Raw genomic sequence first — 18,784 nt, forward strand, 5'->3', positions numbered from 1 at the left:
TTTGACGGCAGGATCCAATGAGTTAAGCTTCCCAAATCATGACACGTCAAGAGGGTTCACCCCAATTCAAAGATGACTGTTGCAAGCGAATCTCTTCAGGGACATGCTTTTTTTAAATCTCGTTGCCACTGAAATAACTCCATGAAGGCCAGTATCCCATCACCAAGTCACCTTTACTTACACGTGCATAGTACGACACTGACCTAGCTAGCACAGAGCCAGCTCCTAGAGTGAGCACAACCCCCGACACTCCTGTTTATATCTATCAGCTAGGCGTCCCTGATTGAACCAGTTTACAGCCCCTATTAGGGAACTCATTCTATGAGATCGACTTGTCTGACATCGTTCCAATCACTACAGTAGTGAAGACTTATGCTCCCAATCTAGCTGTTCCGGTACAAATTATACAATTAACAAAACAGAAGTTTATTCAGGTATGTCCTGCCCACAAAAGGCATGACAAATCTGATCCCTCAATCGTCAGTGATGGAAGCCGTTGCACAGCTATCTACTCATTAATCTGCTCAACATGCTCAGTTTGGGTTCTGCCAAGAGTACCATGATCCATTCCTTCTTACAGTCTTCAGCCAAACAGAGATTAAAAAAAGAGTTGAATCTGAGATCTTGACATCAAAGCAGCATTCGATTAAGTGTGGTATCAAGGACATCAAGAATGGGAAGATTGAAATCAATGGTGAAAACTCTCACCCGGTTGGCGTTGTGCCTAGCAATAAAGAAAGGTGGATGTGACTTTTGGAATCTTAAGATCTAATTTCCAGAACATATCTTAGAATTCCCTTAGAGACTGTATAAGGCTTGGCTATCGTTTGCTGTTTCTTCAATTACCTTCCGTCCATCAGAAAGAAGCGGGAATGTTTGCTGATAATTTTTTGTGGTATTCAGTACAATTGATGGAATCTGTAACAGTTCACAATTGTATGCAGATAGACCTAGTTAATATTTAGGCTTGAACTTGTAACATTCACGCTAAACAATGCCAAGCTACAATCCTCTCTAAAACAAATGTGTCTAACCACATTGCCACGATATTCACTGGTATTAGCATTATCAAACCCCCACCATTTATACTGCAGATTGTTGTTAACCAGAAATGTAGCTGAGCTGCCACAGATAAGTTCTGAGGAAGGGTCACTGGACCCGATATGTTAACTCTGATTTTTTTTTTCTTCACAGATGCTGTCAGATTTGCGGAGCCTTTCCAGCAACTTCTGTTTTTGGCCACAGATACACTCCATCTACAATTGCAGGTCAGAGGTTCAGTGTTGCACAGCTAATAACCCGCCGTCCAACTGCCCAAAGACTCCACCATTTAAAGGATACAAATGAAGAGTATGAGAGAAATCTTTCCAATTTCTTGTATTAGAGCAACTCGAACCACACTAAAGAAACTCAACACTGCTTGGGTCACAGCAGTCCACTTGATCAGCACTGTCATCCATCTTAAATGTTAACTTCTCCATCAGCTGCACAACATGTACCATCTAGAAGCACAGCAGCAATTCACCAAGTTTTTTTTAAAACATCAGCTCCAAGCACTTTTCAAATTCACATCACCATCTTGACTTGGAAATATATTGCTTATTTATTCTGTTGAGTTAAAGTTTTTAAATTCCATACTCAGCAATACTGTAGGTACCACCACTTTCTGAAGGGCAATTAGCGATGGACAACATAGGTTAGACCTTTCTAGTGATATCTACATCTCACAAATGGATACATTTAAAAAATTCTTACTGCTTATTTTTCAAAGCAGAAAATTGTTAATTTTGTTAATTTGACAAAATTAACAATCAATTAGCCAGAACACCCATCCATATTGCCTTATGTCATTGGAAAGCAAAGGTCTCATGACCCAATCAGAAAATGCTTGACTACCAGCCAATATTCTCCACCCAATTTTCGATATTTTAAGTTGTGAAGAGAAATTTTCACAGAAAATGACGTTAAATATCCGTATAACTTTTCTCAGGGTTGCATATGCCAGAGTCCTGGTGATTAATCTTCAATTCCTCGAGTCTCCAGCTCAATCGTGGAAGGCTGACAACCTGAGCAACACATGGAGCTCTGGAGCTACCGGAGTCAAGAAAGTCCTTCAGTTTGAGTGTTGGCCCGGTTCCAATTGAGCAGGGATGGAAACAGGAGAGTGACCGGGCCCTCAGGCCGGTTAAAGTCCCTACCAACAGTAACCCATTAAACTCGGGCTGTAGCATTGGGGACAACAAGGTGCAGGGCTGGATGAACACAGCAGGCCAAGCAGCATCATAGGAGCAGAGAGGCTGACGTTTCGGGCCTAGACCCTTCATCAGAAAAGGGGGAGGGGAAGGGGGTTTTGAAATAAACAGGGAGAGAGTGGGAGGCGGATAGAAGAGGGATAGAGGAGAGGAAACAAACAGGTCGAAGAGGCGGGGATGGGGCCAGTAAAGGTGAGTGTAGGTAGGGAGTTAGGAAGGGGATAGGTCAGTCCAGGGAGGGTAGGAACTGCAGATGCTGGAGAATCCGAGACAACAAGGTGCAGGGCTGGATGAACACAGCAGGCCAAGCAGCATCATAGTAGCATTGGGAGCTCGATTCCTCCGCACAGAGTAGACTTTCAGGTCAAAATCAGAAACTATGGGGACGGGAGGGAGCCAAAAGGGAGTATCATTCGACTGTATGTGACATAATTAGGCGAAACTTTGATTCTCGGCATTTGAAACAAAATCCGTGGTAAGCAGAGAAACCCTTCACTACCCTCACACACCCCCAGCCCGCGGGAAGACGAGCTTAGAGGACAAAGTCCACTTGGATCCATCCGCTCTCCGTAGTTGCGGCACATTGTTGGGGGGGGGTTAGTTTCGGTGCGGGAGCGGAGGCAAAGCACGGCCAAGCGGGTAGGTTCACAACAATTACACCGTTCATGTCGTTTCAGACTGTCCCGAATACTAACACTCCCTGCTCCGCTTCCCGTTAGCACCTTACTGCTAAACTGGCGGCACACCGAGGCAGGTAATGGCACCGTCCGCCCTTCCACCTCTTTTTGGTGCGGTGGTCACGAACCGCCCCGAGCTGAGACCACCATCCCGGCCCGGTCTCCATGGCGACGGCGCCGTGCACCCTGGGAGAAGGAGCCAAGGTGTGCTCTGTATTCATCACAGAAACATGAAAGGTACATCCGTATGTCCGTGCATCACCGTATAGAACCCCAGCAAAAAACAGACAAAAACCGGCTGCCTCCTGACTTCGATGGCGGCACTTGTTTATCTCGCCACGTCTCCTTCGGTCTCCTTTTCTTCGGAGTGACGCTGATACATATTGGCAGACAAGGCTACTCATCCGTGCCCCCTTCCAACAGAGTCTTCACTGTTTGGAAATCATTGTGTCTTGCGTGTTTCAGGGGGGAAAAAAAAGTACTGTTGATGCCGAAATTTTGAACCATAAGCTTGGAGCTGCTGGGCATTTAGTGGGTCAGGTTAGCATTCATTTCGACAGGACTATATTACATTACAGGAGCAGAAATGTACTGCTGAGGCTGTATAACATTCTAGTTAGACTGCATTTGGAATACAGTTTTGGGCAGAAGAATGGATGTGTCCCAGTCTCAGTTATCTTCAGCTGCTTCATCAATGAATTTCCTTTCATCATAAGGTTAGAAAGGTGATGTTTGCTGATAGTTGCATAAACCGACCCTCTGTAGAGCGACCCTAAAGAAGGATGCTGGCGTTGGAGATGTTGCAGAGGAGGTTTACAATAATGATCCCAGAGATGAAGGGCTTGTCGAATGACGAGTGGTTTGGAACTTTCTGTCTTACTTGAGGGAGTTTAGAAGAATAAGTGGGGAATTTTATTCAAACTTACAGAATACTGAAAGTTTTGGATAGAGTGGACGTGGAGAAAATTTTTCCACTAGTTGCAGACGCTAGGACTTGAGGGCATAGCCTCAGTACTGCCTACTCTGCAGTAGGGAAAATATTATTGTGCCAGAAGAGTCCTCAATTCCTCAGGGTAGGTGTCTTTAATCAATGTTGATGGATTTCATAACCCACCTCTGGAGCAGATGGGACTTGAAGCCAGCACTCCTGGCCCAAAGGTAGAGAAATTGCCACTGCACCACGAGAACCCTATAGTTTTTAAGGGTACATATTGTGGATAGTTTTAATCAACATGTTCAAAAGCATCATGACATACCTTTGGAACAAGTGGGATCTGAATCTGGGCCTTATAATTCAGAGGTATGGACAGAACAACTGCATCACAAGAGCCCTGCTGTTCCTCAGGGTGGATATTTTTAATTAACCTGTTCAAATGTGTAATGACACATCTCAGGAGCAGGTGCGACTTTAAACTCAGGTCTTCTGGCTCAAAGGTAGGGATGCCTAGCACTATCCCACAAGAGCCTGGCTCCTTAGGGTAGTGTCCCAGTCTCAGTTATCTTCAGCTGCTTCATCAAACTTCCTTTCATCATAAGGTTAGAAAGGTGATGTTTGCTGATAGTTGCATAAACCAACCCTCTGTAGAGCGACCCACCCTATTCCTGTAACCCTGCATTTACCACGGCTAATCCATCTAGCCTGCACATCTTTGGACCATGGAGGAAACTGGAGCACCTAACAGAAACCCATGCAGACACTGGGGGGCATGTGCAAAATCTACACACTACCCAAGGCTAGAATCAAACCTGGGTCCCTGCCACTATGCGGCAGCAGTGCTGACCACTGTGCCATGTGTCCATATGCATCAGGATCTGGACAGCATTCAGACTTAGGCTGAGAAGTCACAAGTATTATATGTACTACACAATTGTCAGGAGACAATTATTTCTAACAAAAAAGTGTCTTGACCAAATCCCCTTTATTTATTAGCATTACCTTCATTCATTCCCCCACTATTAACATCCTAGGGATTGCCATTGACCAGAAACTAAACGGACCAATCAGGTGAATACTGTGGTACAACAATAGGTTAGACGTTGGGAATTGAAGGCAACCCTGTGATGGGGGAAGCACCTCCTAACTACCAAGTGCCATTCACCATTTATAAAACACAGGTCAAGAGTGCGATGGAATGCTGTCTGGATGAGTACAGCTCAAGTGCTTGATGCCTCCAAGGAGAAAGCAGCCTGCTTTGTCGGTACCCATCCATCAACTTAAATATTAATTCCTTCTGCCAGCAGCACACTGTGATAATCATGTGCACCATCAATGCAAAATGCATTGCCACAACTTGTCACATCTCCTTCGGCAGCACCTTCTAAACTCACAACCTGTACCATTGAGAAGGACAAGGGCAGCTTGCATGTGCTTACTCTACTATCTGCAAATTCCTCTCCAAGCCACACAATAACCGGATTTTGAACAAAGTAACCATTCCTTCACTGTTGCCAATTCACAATCTTGGAACTCCTTAACAATGTTGTAGAAGGAACCGAACCAGATAGGCTGTACTGAAGGCTGCACACCACCACCTTTTTGAGTGAGATTAGGGATAGGCAATATAGGCTGGCCAAGTCAGTGATGCCTGTGTCCTGTGAAACAATTTTTAAAATGGGAAGGAAGTAACAATTGGCATTTATATAATGCTTTTAATGTATTAAAATATCTGAAACAACAACTTGCATATACAGCACTTTTATTGTAAAGTTGCATGGAAGGTACTTCAGACAAAATTTGATTCTTTGTCACATAAGAGAATATGGGAATGACAGGCTAAAGTTTAGATTAAAAATGTGGACTTTAGGGAGCATTCTTAAATGAAGAGCAATAAGTAGAGAGGCAGAGAGTCTTAGGGACATAAATCCAGAGTTTAGATTTGAATTCTGTGAAAGAAAGAAGGCACTGTGCCTTGGCCAAAATTGTACTGAAACCCCCTTTCCAGAACTCCTATCTTTTTATTGGTGGATGTAGGTACAGGGGTTAAACATATGTGTTTGTCGAGGTGGTGGCACTAATGAAAATACAACTGTCATAAAACAGAAGCAATTTTCATTTGTGGGATTTCCAAAACACTTTTTTCAGGAAGAATGTTTGAACTGAGGAAAGTTCTTTAGAGAGTCAGGTAGACTTTTGGGAGTCTTAAGAATAGATGTAAATGTGCATGAAAGCTGGGTAAGCTGTGTGCAACTGTCAAACTGTCATGTTAGTTAAACCCCAAGCGTTTTAAAGTTTTGAAAAAATCCAGATGCAATTGAAAGAAATTGGTGCTTGCTATTTCCTTTCTTGACATAATGTGTATTGCTGCTTCACAGTTTGCATAACCTATCATTATAACAGTGGGGGTCTGTCTGTTCATAGTTGGATTGACAACTCCAAGTAGTTACAACAATATTAGCATAGTGGAGCTATGAATATAAGTATTTGTGTTAACATGAATAGAAATGTTAAAGGAAATATTTGTTTTTGTAAGGATTAAGTAGTTGAAGATCTTTAGTCTCAAGATCTCTGATCAAGATCTGAAGAAATCTGAAGATCTCAGATGTATTGTAAGAGCTTTTGTCAATTGTTTTTTTTTCAAAAAATTAAGTCTGTAATAGACATATAGAATGTTAGTTAATCTCACCATGGCTAATTATGCCTGTCCAATAGTAGATACTGCTGAGTTGGCATAGAGTATCTAAGAATAAATGCTGGTGGATGGGAAATATACATTAACCTGAGTTGGCACGAAGCTTGCCTGGGGTTTTAAATGGCTATGAGGATGAGTGGAAGAAGGGTATCAGGATTATATGAGTTGGCATAGGGGCTTTAATACATAGACATAGGAGATAGGAACAGGAGTATGCCATTTGGTCTATTAAACCTGCTCTGCCATTCTACTCGATCATGGCTAATCTTCAACCTCAATGCCATTTTCCCACACTATGTCCTTATCCCTTGATATCTTCACTATGTAGAACCTTATTGATTTCCATCTTGAATATACTCAATGACCAAACATCCATCGCCTTCTGAAGTAGAGAATCCACTCTGGGATATGTCATGAATGGCCTTCCCTTTTAACTCTGTAACCTTCTCCAGCCCTACAATCCTCCAAGATCTTCACCCTCCTCTAATTCAAGTCATCACATATGAGACCTTTTTTTTGCTCCACCCAAGGTGGTTTTCTATGTTCTACAATCTTATCGTGCTCTGAGTGAAGAAATTCTTCCTTATTTTAGTCTACCTATTACTATGAGACTGTTTCTTGATCCTTGAACACCTCCCAGTAAGCCTAAACAGCCTTCCTGCTTCTACCTTATCAAGCCTGACAGAATTTTTGTATACTTCAATGAATATATAGATCCAGGTCCACTTTCCTCATTCTCTCCTCGTAGAACAATTCCGCCATCGCAGGAATCAACTTAGTTGCACTTATTCTGTGGCAGGTATATCTTTCTTCAGACAGGGAGACCAAAATTGTGCGTTACACTAAAAGGCTATATATATGAATGGCTTGGTATGAATTAAAACTAAGTTGATATGTCGAGTTTGAGGGGCCATTTGGTAGAAAGGCAAAGATCGAGCAAGGTGTAAGGGACCATCTGTATGGAGTGTGTGGGAGGTGGTGAGTGGATTTGAGGGCTTGAATACTGTTTTTGCTTTTATTCCTTTTTTGAACAGCTGGAACAAAAATGGCTGAGGCAAGCCATTTCCACAATCCACCTCTGCACATGACAGTCCCTCTGGCAGCCTCTGCATTCTTTCTGGGAGTGGTAGACCTGACTCCAGCTAGCACTTGCACCCCAGGAATGAAATCAAGTCATTTTAAGCATACTTTCCTGAGTTGGCTGTGCAGAGTTAGGAATTTTCCTGACTCCGGTTCTGTTAGGAATGAAAATTTGGACCTTAGTTTCTCAAAGCACCACCACCTTGGGTGGAGCCAAAAAAAGGTCTCATATGTGATGACTTGAATTAGAGGAGGGTGAAGATCTTGGAGGATTGTAGGGCTGGAGAAGGTTACAGATTTAAAATGGATGAGGCCATGGAGCCAATTTTTAATCCATTCATAATATGTTAGCATCTCAGATAACACCAACATTTTTGACAAGTATCACCATGGTTAATTATGCCTGTCCAATAAAAAACGGCTGGTGAGTTTGCGGGTTTGAGTCACTGTCGTTGATGTAGTGTAGTTATTCCCATAGTGTTACCAGACATGGGTTTCAATATTTTGACCCAGCAGTGATGAAGGAACTGCTATATATTTCCAAGTCAGGATAGTATGTAACTTGGTGGTGTTCCATGCCTTGCTTCCTTTGGTCACAGAGACCACAGATTTGTGAAGTGGTCATGAAGTAGTCAGCAAAATGCAACAGTTCATATTCTAATGTCCAGCACCCTTCTGACTTGTGCTTGAGGATGCTGGAAAGGCTTTTGGGAATCAGGAGATAAGTCACTCACACAGAACACCAAACCTCTGTCCTGCTTTTGTTGTCACAACATCTGTGTAGCTAATCCAGTTAAATTTCTGGTTAAGCTAACTCCCAGGAGGTTGATGGTCGGACATTTTGCCGATGGTAATGACATTGAGTGTGAAGCAGATGCGATTAAATATTTTGGAGATGGCCCTTGTCAGGCATCTGAGTGATGTAGATGCTACCTGCTATTTCCCAGTTCAAGCCTGAATGCTGTCTACATTTCTCACATAATGAAGCTTTTCAAATTGGTGGAGAGAGTGGTCAGCTTCATTGTCTAAGGATTGCAAATAAAGCTTGAACATCAATCATCAGCAAATATTCCCACTTTTGCTGGAGAGAAAGTCAATGATGAAGTGGCTGGTTGGGCCTTGGATACTGCACTGAGAAATTGATGGAGAAAACAGGCACGCTAGTGTTAACAGACAGAGTGAGTAACATCTGCCTCTGACAGATGATGCATTTGATGGAACATAGTGTTTCTGTGAATTGGGTCAGTAGAGATTAGAGTGAGCTCATCTGTTAAAAAGCCAATTGTTACCTTTCGCCTTTTTTAGATTATAAGTCTGTTTATTGTGAAGCATAAAAGTTTTAAAAATTAATCTGAATGACTTATTTTTAATGTAAAAATTCCAAATTTGATCCTTTTAACATTTGGAATTTCTCCTTCAGACTTTATATGCTTATGTCTTCTGTGCCAACACAAGTGAATGAATGTTTTGTGTACCTATTGCTTAAGGTACAAAGCCCATGTAACTACTTGTTTTTGCATGCTTGAACTGTTCTTGAGTCAACAACTTTTTGCGAGTTGTGTTTTTTTTAATGTTGCTGAACAACTTTTGCTAACTTTTCTGAAGGCATGTGCACGTGTAGGTCTTCTGATCTCAATTTTTAAAGATGCACCAAGAAGGTGCTTTTTTGTCTCACACCAAATGGTCCATTTCCAAAGTTAGGCCAAACTTTAATTTGACAGTCGAAAAAATCAAAAATGTCACAAATGGAATCCTGCTATTTGAGATTTTAACCCATTCTGTTGAGCAGAAAGCAAGGACATCCACCCAAAGCTGACTAAGCACGTTAAATCTCAGTGGTGTTTGCATATGTCCTGTGTACAATCTCTTGCCACCAGCTTTGCATTCCCACCCATTTGGTAGTTAATTTGAATATGTTCAAGCTTTATTTGCAATCCTGAGACAACGAAGCTGACCACTCTGTCCACCAATTTGAGATGCATATAAGAAAGCTGCCAATCTTTATTAAAAGTGATCCTACTGTTGGGATTGACAGGCCTTTATGTTCCTGGCCTTGCTGTTCACATTGTATGCCACCAGGTACTTGTGCAGTTCCTCTCCTCTTCCCCCAGTGGGGAGATTTTCAACAAAAGGGTAAACAGGAGGATTTAGGATTGATATTGACCACTCTATGAAAGTTTTGAGTTCATGTGAAATGGTTAGCAAATGGCAAATGCTGTGTTCTTAATATAGCTGATGAATTAGCTGTTGATATTGATGCTTCTGCTCAGAAATGCCATGGAGGGAATGTAAAAATAAGTAGGAAGGCCAGCTTTGGTTAAAAACAAAAACAGAAGTTGCTGGGAAAGCTCAGCAGATTTGGCAGCATCTGTGAATTAAAAATCAGAGTTAATGTTTTGGATCTGGTGACCCTTCCTCAGAACTGATGGTAGCTAGGAAAATGTCAGTTTATATGCAGCTTTGGTTAATGTTCATTGATTAAACCGAAGTTTTCAATACTATACAGCTCGATTTTATGGACTTTGATATACCCAAATTCGGTGTGGCCATTACAAGAGCTATACAAAAATGCTTTTAAGAATATTCAGAGTTGGTGATAGACATAGAAACCAATTCCAGTTTTGGAAGAGGGTTATACTGGTGTGTCACCCATTCTTTTTAATGCTGTGAGAAAGATAATGAGGCTTTGCAGGAACTTTTACCAAGGAGATGTGACGGTGTCATGGGAGGGCATGGCTTATGAAATTTCAGGTATACGGACTGCCTCACATTCATAGCCAGAGCAAAGGAAAAGCTAGAGATTATAACAGACGTAGTAAAAAAAATACAGAGTTCTTAAACTGAACATCAAAGGGACAAAGACCAAAAGAGGCAAATGGTCTAGATTGCCAGCCCTGATACCGAGACAGTGAATAAATTCAGCTGTGTGTGTTCCGTGATAAACACAAGAGCTATGTCCAATCATATGTAACAGAGGGGTTAATTCTAACTATGTAGTATGCTAACAAGATACAATGTGCATTCTCACAGGAAGTGATGTGATTTAACATAACCTTCCTGTCTCATAGAACACTGTAAAAATGCCGACATAGTAAGAGGTATTCCAATAAAAGTTAATGTTTTGCGAACAGAATTATTGTTGGAGTCCTGAATGAAACAATATCTGACTATGTGCAGTTTCTTAGAATCCTGACAGTGTGGAAACAGGCCCTTCGGCCCAACAAGTCCACACCGACCCTCAGAGCATCCCACCCAGACCCATCCCCGCATAACTCACCTAATCTACACATCCCTGAACACTATGGGCAATTTAGCTTGACCAATCCACCTAAACTGCACATCTTTAGACTGTGGGAGGAAACCCATACAGACATGGGGAGAATGTGAAAATTCCATACAGACAGTCGCCTGAGGATGGAATCAAACCCGGGCCCCGGCGCTGTGAGGCAGCAGTGCTAACCACTGTGCCACCTCTGGTTGAGAGGTGATTTAACCCTAACAAAGCTAATTCGCCTGATCGTACAAACTGAGGTCAGGAGGCAAAATCAATTAGTGATTTGGGACGGCAGAAAGAACGGTATCCCAAAAAATAAATGACTCAATGGAGTATGTTAAATTTAAAAGCAGAGGGGTGGCTAAACAAAAGCTGAAGAGTTAGGAGGCACATTCACCGACAGCCCCAGCTAACTGTAATCAGTGAGGGAAGAGAAAATATTGGCACGAAAATTGAATTGCCAACAAGACTAATGTCATTTTTGCAAGAAGAATGGTCGTTTTCAGCCTGTGTGTTGCAACAAAAAGCCTGTGCGGAATAAGCAAAAAAGTGAAGCCTTCAAAGATAGCAAGATTTGTGAAAGAGAAGGTATTAATGATATTGAAATGTCGTTCCAATTTCCAAATGCATCTGTGTGAAGCTGCAATAACTTTTAGTGAGTTACTAGTGTCTTGTGTTACACTCCATGGAAGTAAGACTTGGACTTGGAAAATAAAGATACGAAAATAACAGCTTTTAAAATGTGTCGATGACAGAAGATTCTCAAGAATCAAGATATGCAGGAAGAAAAATGAATGGGTTAAATCTGGAGTAGAAGTTCAAGAATCAAAAGTTTGGCTAAATACCCTCGAAGAAAGACAGATGAATATGGACATTGGAAACAGAGACGTGTTATGTTTGTCCTGGCAACAGTTGAAGGAGGAATTGGGGATAAAAGCAGCAGCAGAAGAAGAACAAAAATTAGATAGATAGATAACCTCAGACATGGGACTATAAGAGTCAAAGGAAACCAGAGAAAAAGCAAACTAATGACCTCACTGAAGCTATGGTGACAACGAACAATTGATTGAGAGGAGTCATGACTGTAAGATCATTTAAAAAAAACACCCAATTGAGAAAAGGCCATTTAGCTGAGGACAGCTTTGCTTCATCATACAATTTCTTGTCATTTTACCTTTTTGGCCTGCATGTGTTTTGGGAGATGTCTGTTGCTGGCAAAATTGGATTTATTGCTCATTCCTAGTTTTCCCAAGGACTTAGGGCCCCTTAAAGATCAACGAGGTTTGTGTTGAACCTCAGGAGATGTCACATTAGTTTTTATTGTGGAGAAAGAAATGGAACCTACAGAACTCAGGGAAATAACTTTGATGTTTTGAAAACAGCTCGCATTACAGAAGAGGAAGTGCTGGAGGTCTTAGAAAACATAAAGGTGGATAAATCTCTGGGACCTGATGAAGTGTATCCCAGGACATTGTGGGAAGTTAGGGAGGAAATTGTGGGGCCCCGAGAAGAAATATTTGTATTATCTGTAACCATGGGTGAGGTGCCAGAGAACTGGAGGGTGGTTAATGTTATGCTTTTATTTAAGAAAGGCTTTAAGGAGAAGCTTAGGAACTATACATTTGTAAGTCTGACATTGGTGGTGGGTAAGTTGTTGGAGGTGATTCTGAAAGGTAGGATTTACATGTATTTGGAGAGGCTAGGAATGATTGGGAATTGTCAGCCTGATTTTGTGCGAGGGTAATCGTGTTTCACAAACTTGCTTGAGTTTTTTGAGAATGTAACCAAAAAGATTGAAGAGGGCAGAGTGGTAGACGTTGTTTACTTGTACTTTAGTAAAGCCTTTGATAATGTTACGATTGGTAGACTAATTATTAAAGTTAGATCGCGTGGGATTCAGGGTGAGCTTGCCCATTGGGTACAAAATTGGCTTGATGGTAGGAGACAGAGGGCGGTGATGGAGGATTGTTTTTCGGAGGTCTGTGGCCAGCAGTGTTCCACAGGGATCGCTACTGGGTCCACTTTTGTTTGTCATTTTTATAAACGTCTGGGATGAGAATATAGAAGGCATGGTTAGTAAGTTTGTATATAACACCAAAATTGGTGGTATAGTGGGCAGAGAGACAGGTTATCTGAGATTACAAAGAGATCTTGATCATTTGGGTCAATGGTCTGAGGAATGGCAGATGGAGTTTAATTTGAATAAATGCAAGGTATTGCATTTTGGTAAAACAAACAAGGACAGGTCTTATACAATTCATGGTGGAGCCCTGGGTAGTGTTGTAGAACAGAGAGACCTAGGGGTTCAGGTATATAATTCTTTGAAACTTGCATCACATATGATAGGGTGGTTAAGAAGGCATTTAGCACACTTGTCTTCATTGCTCAGACCTTTGAGTATAGGAATTGGGGTGTCATGTTGAGGTTGTACAGGATGTTGGTGAGGCCATTTCTGGAGTAGTGTGTGCAGTTCTGGTTGCCCTGTTATGGGAAGGATATTATTAAACCGGAGAGCGTTCAGAAAAGATTTACCAGGATGTTGCCAGGGTTGGAAGGTTTGAGTTTTAAGGACAGGTTGGGACTTCTTTCACTGGAGCATATGAGGTTGAGGGATGACATTACAGAGGTTTATAAAATCATGAGGGGCATCGATAAGGTGAATAGTAAAGGCCTTTTCCTTTAGGTGGGGAGTTCAAAACTAGAGGGCATATTTTTAAGGTGAGAGGAGGAAGATTTAAAAAGTTCATGAGGGGCAACTTTCTTACATAGAGACAAAAACAGAAGTTGCTGGAAAACCTCAGCAGGTCTGGCAGCATCTGTGAAGAGAAATCAGAGTTAATGTTTCGGGTCTGGTGACCCTTCCTCAGAACTGTACCCTTCCCCATTCCTGAGGAACGGTCTCTGGACCTGAAATATTAATTCCAATTTCTCTTCACAAATGCTACCAGGTTTGCTGAATTTTTCCAGCAACTTCTGTTTTTGTTTATGATTTACAGCATCCATAGTTCTTTTGGTTTTTCTGTATGTAGAGAGTTGTTAGTTGTTAGTTGTTAGTGTATTACCCAGGGATACCACAGTGGTATTAATTAGCGATTTTCCAGATGGGAATCTGAAACTGACTGCCTGTAAGGATAGAAGAGGTTGAAGCCCTCACAATGTTTAAGAAGTATTTAGATGTAGACCAGTGATGCCAAGGCATTCATGGCTATGGGCCAAGTGCTAGAAAATGGGATTACAATAGTCAGATGGTCATTTTTGACCAGCACAGACTTGATGAGCAAGGGTATTTTTCTGTGCTGTAGACATCTTATTACTCTACATTGACATAACATGCTCAAATTATGATTTTTGTCGAGGCCGAGATGATATGTGACTCAGAGGGAAACTTGGGGATACAGAGCTCCCATGACACTGCTTTTCGTGTACTTCTCAAAATAGAGATTTTGGAATAGAGAGGTGGTTCTGAAGGAAACTTATCTGAGTTGCTGCACTTAATTCATTTTTTTTTAATGGCAGGTAGGATAATCCTTTATTGTCAGGTGTATTCCATTGTTGAAGTACAATGAAAAGCTTTTATAATGTCTGCCTTTTATGATTCCATCTTAGGTTCAAGTACACAAGTACAAATCTTGGATACAAAGATGGAATAAAAAGTAGTTGCACTACTTTACAGAGTTTAATAAATAAGTTAGAAATAAGATATCGTTGAAGTATTGTCATTATAGCCAGGTAAAAAATTTCAAATAAACATTACATTGTAGCAGCTCAGTGCAGGGCCTCCACACGTGCTTTGACCGCCCGTGCCAGACCTCAGTTCACAACCTGCCCCTGCTCCACTCCAAGCCTCCAGTCTGCTCCGCACTGGCACTCAGCTGCTCCAAGGTAAGTTCCAGGACTGCCTCCTACCTACTGGTCTGTACCCGGGACTCGCTCCCTTTGCACTGCTCTGGGACTCACTGCCTGTTCGCTGTTGTTCTGGGACTACTTCCCCATGCGCTGCTCCAGGACTCGCTGTCCACGCCTGCCGCTGCTCCTGGATTCGCCTACAGAGCTAAGGGGAGAGAAGAAGAAAAACAAAGAAATAAAAAACACAAGTGGAGCAGAGGAACTCTGGCAGGAGTGTCTTACTCTGCTGCCATTTTAAAAAAGCACAAGTAATTTTGTGATTATCTGTACAATTGAATTATCCTCCTCAACAAATAATGGCTATTTTTTGATTAAGAAATTCTATTTGACCTCAAATTGAGTGTATTTTTGGGATGTCATTCTGCATACTTACTCCTGTGTGAAACAGAAACAGTTTTTGAAATCTCTAATCTTGCTCAAGGATGGTTGACGATGCCAAGTAAGTGGCCTGAGACAAGCAAATGGAAACATTCAGTCTCTGCTTGGATGGGAAATGCCATTTCATAAAAAAATAGTTCAACTTGTATTATTCCAATTTCATATACTTTGCTTAGATGGTATGTTGAACAAAATATCCTTCCTACAGGATTTCATTCTCTTCAAAAGTCAGGCACCTTACAAATTGGAATATTGGTAATTGAATTTGCTATGTTCTAGAGTTTAGGACAAAAAGTACTAAATTCTGAATAAGCAGCAGTTTGTTTTAATGAACACAGATAAAAAGCTGAGATCCAAGCGAACTGATAAAAGGGGGAGTTAAAACCAGCAGAGGGAAGGAAGGAAAATAAGAACATTCTGGATGATGCACATTCAGTAAAAAGAAAGATAGAAAATCAATAGTTGACTATCTGATGGTTTGATGTGTTTATACAGTGAGTATTTGACCAGAAATATCTCAAGATTTGATCTTCAACCTGCAAGGATAGTGCATGAGGAGTCTGTTGTCTCACCACTAGTCAATGGAGGAGAACACATCTAGGCTTCATAATACTGTGAACAGTTCAGTAACCCCAGTGTAAGTCACATATATATTATCAGGGAAGAATAGAATAAGAGACTATTGTAATGCACCCAAGCTTGAAAATCCAAATCCGTGCATGAAAGATGGTCATTTGGGTAAGTTACTAGTGTTTGACTCGCATCTGCAGGAATATCTGCAAAGAAATGAACACTTCCAGCATGGAAGTGGAGAGAAGCAAAAGCTTGTCAAGAAGATTAAGAAAAGACACATTCAAAATTGATAGCAAAAATATTCTAGTAATGAATAGTAACAATTAGGAACTGAAAAGCTATAGCAATTGAAATTAATGACTAAACAGAAGAGGAAGTGCAACAATTGATGGAGAATTGAACTGAAATATGCTAAAAGAACAAGTTTGAACATAACCAACCAGAAACAGAATGAGATGATAAGGCAGGAGGAAAACGAGCAGCATAAATCATAGGTTTATTAATGTAATTTGTTGGAAGTAAATGCTTAAAGAAAATATAAATGTAATTAATTAAGCCCATCAGTTCATTTTGTTAGGTAAAAAATGAATTGTGATACTTGACAAATTTATTCAGATAGAAAGTATTATGAAAAAGTTATTGACCAAGAAATTAGAACACATAGCACTTTGTTTTTGAGGCGCAACACAGCATTCCCCAATGATTGGCAGGAAGAGCACGCACATTTCCAGCCAGAAGAACATAGCTGCCATATTGACTAAGGAAGAACAAGAGGCATCCTTACCCTTGTGTCAAGCAGATAGAGGTTGCCTTTTCATGTCCAAACAATGGACTGAATGCCTGCTTAAAGACAATGCTCCAGCATTGTTTTTCCTTGGAGATGATCAGTACCTGCATTCAAGGATAACAACAGAAAGTAAAAACAGAAATTGCTGTTAAAGCTCAGTTTAAGTTACATGCCAGTTGTGTCCCACTGCAGTCATACTTGATCTCAAATCACATTTAGTAGAGCCAGTATGGTGATAGAACATGTCAACAAAAAGCAGTAGGTGATGAGGTTTGATGTCAAATGGGTCAGGAGCAATCTGGAGGTTTCTTTACTCTAGGGTTGGGATAAGCAGTCCTGCTCTTCCCAGCTCTACATTGCTTGCTCACTTTCGTGTAAGCATTCCAGAGGGCTGTATCCTTGTATTAGGAATTCTGAAGGCGAGTCATATGGGACGTGAAACATTAACCTCTTTCCTCTCTCCACAGTAACCGCTGAACCTGAAACGTTAACTCTGCTTTCACTCCACAGACCTGCTGCCAGACCTGCTGAGTTTCTCCAGTAATTTCTATTTTTGTTTCTGATTTCCAGCATCTGCAATTCTTTGTTTTTTTGTTTAGTGACAGAAAGTGTTTGAGAAACCCAGCAGCATCTGTGCATTAGTTTAGGGAAATTTCGTTTTCATTGATAATTAACGCATTGTTTCTGAACGTGGACAATTCCCTCCTTCTGAGAAGCATTCTGTGTAAAACAAAGAAATGGCTGCAGCTCGTGTAGAGGGAAATAAACTTTCATATGACATTGTCTGGAAGGTCATCAAAAATTCTCCAGACAAATTGCACATCGTCAGAACTTCATTTTAACAACCCCATAACACTGAATAAAAACATAAATCCTCAAAAAACGTTTGTTCACTTCAAAACTTTGCTGGCACAACTTATAGTGGCCATACAGATTAGTGCCAAAGGCTTACCATCCAATTGATTTGATAAATACTGACAGCTTTCATTTGTGCCTTCAGATTAGTTTGATTGGTAAATATTAAAATCCTCCAATCAGAGTGGGAAAAAAAGCTTTTCCTTGTAAAACAGTGACAAGTTGACACATGAGTTGAAATGCTGATTGTTAACATAGCAAGCTGAGTGTTGGCATGTATGTAGCTTTTTTATTTCACTCAAAATTACTTAAATATATTTTAAATCAGCAGGGCATTGAGCCTTTAGAGATTATAGAATCACATTATGGTTACAGACAGCAGAGGCCATTTAGTCCATCATGTCCATGCCAGCACTCTACAATGGCAACTCAGCTAGTCCCACTTGCTTGCCCTTTTCCTTTAGTCCTGCACGTTCTCTCTGTTCATGTGCCTATCCAGTTCGCTTTTGAATGACCCAAGTGTGGTGCGCTCTACCACACTCCAATGCGGCACATTCTAAATATTGCTTTTTCCTTTGCCAGCCACATAATATCCATGTCCTCTGGTTCTTGACCCTTCCATCAAAGACAGCAGTTTCTCTAAAAATCTGTCTTGACTCCTGATATCTTTGATCAGTTCCATTTCCAATTGAATACATCAGTAGTAATGCTGGGACACTTGAGCTGTTTGCACAACCTACATTGTCAGTTCATGTACAACTATTTCTAAGCTTTTCTTAAAATAAAAGAAACTGTAATATCAATATGGTCTGGCATTAGTCCTGCTTTTTTCAGTTTTCAAGCTGTGTCACTATTCTTGATGTTATTGTCGTGACTTTGAATAGATATTAATGAATATAACTTATAATGCACCTTAGTCTGTGTTGAAAAGATACCCTTATTGGAAAACAATGTAATACAAAAATGGATTCTACTTTGTACAGTCCATACTTTGAAAGCTTGGGGAAATAATTGTATGAGTTTGTGTGTTCACTTTGATCCTGACAACGAGCTTCAATAGATATTCATCCAAACACAGGATAACTGGGTCAGAGATAGTAGGAACTGCAGATGCTGGAGAATCCAAGACAACAAGGTGCAGGGCTGGATGAACACAGCAGGCCAAGCAGCATCATAGGAGCAGAGAGGCTGATGTTTCGGGCCTAGACCCTTCATCAGAAAAGGGGGAGGGGAAGGGGGTTTTGAAATAAATAGGGAGAGGGTGGGAGGCGGATAGAAGAGGGATAGAGGAGAGGATAGGTGGAGAGGAAACAAACAGGTCGAAGCGGCGGGGATGGAGCCAGTAAAGGTGAGTGTAGGTAGGGAGTTAGGAA

At 41.1% G+C, this 18,784-nt stretch overlaps 1 protein-coding gene across 2 annotated transcripts in view; it reads left to right on the forward strand.

Annotated features, from left to right (window-relative positions):
* Positions 1–2,829: 2,829 nt before the first annotated feature.
* The window catches only part of fggy (FGGY carbohydrate kinase domain containing), a 310,186-nt gene continuing 294,231 nt past the window's right edge, over positions 2,830–18,784 (forward strand). For both annotated transcript variants that reach the window (XM_048601899.1, XM_048601900.1), the window contains exon 1: positions 2,830–2,891. The gene's annotated coding sequence lies outside the window, so the exon portion shown is untranslated. The remainder of the gene's footprint in view (positions 2,892–18,784) is intronic.

Source organism: Rhincodon typus, chromosome 10 (assembly GCF_021869965.1).
Source record: "Rhincodon typus isolate 14 chromosome 10, sRhiTyp1.1, whole genome shotgun sequence".
NCBI classification, from domain to species: domain Eukaryota; kingdom Metazoa; phylum Chordata; class Chondrichthyes; order Orectolobiformes; family Rhincodontidae; genus Rhincodon; species Rhincodon typus.